Here is a 308-nt window from a genome sequence, read left to right as displayed (position 1 = left end):
ACTTTTATAGGATTGGTCGTTTGATCCAAAAAGAGTCCCTCATTTATTGAGGAGAAAGTCCAATTTCGATCCTAACTTTTATAGGTTTGGTGGAAAAAGGAACGAAGGCAAACTTTCGTTTATCGAAAAGGGATGACTCGGTCTTAGTCCTAACTATTTGTAGGTTTGACTAAGTGAGATTGGGAACAACCCTAACTTTTATAGGTTTGATTGCTTAATTTTTGAAAGTGGACCTCTCTTTCATGGAAGGAATCGAGAGGAGAATCTGGTTGTGGCCCTAACTTTTATAGATTTGACCAAGGAAGCAG

The sequence above is a fragment of the Asparagus officinalis genome, chromosome 7, assembly GCF_001876935.1.
Source record: "Asparagus officinalis chromosome 7, Aspof.V1, whole genome shotgun sequence".
Taxonomy (NCBI): domain Eukaryota; kingdom Viridiplantae; phylum Streptophyta; class Magnoliopsida; order Asparagales; family Asparagaceae; genus Asparagus; species Asparagus officinalis.
Note: the sequence above shows the minus strand (reverse complement) of the source record.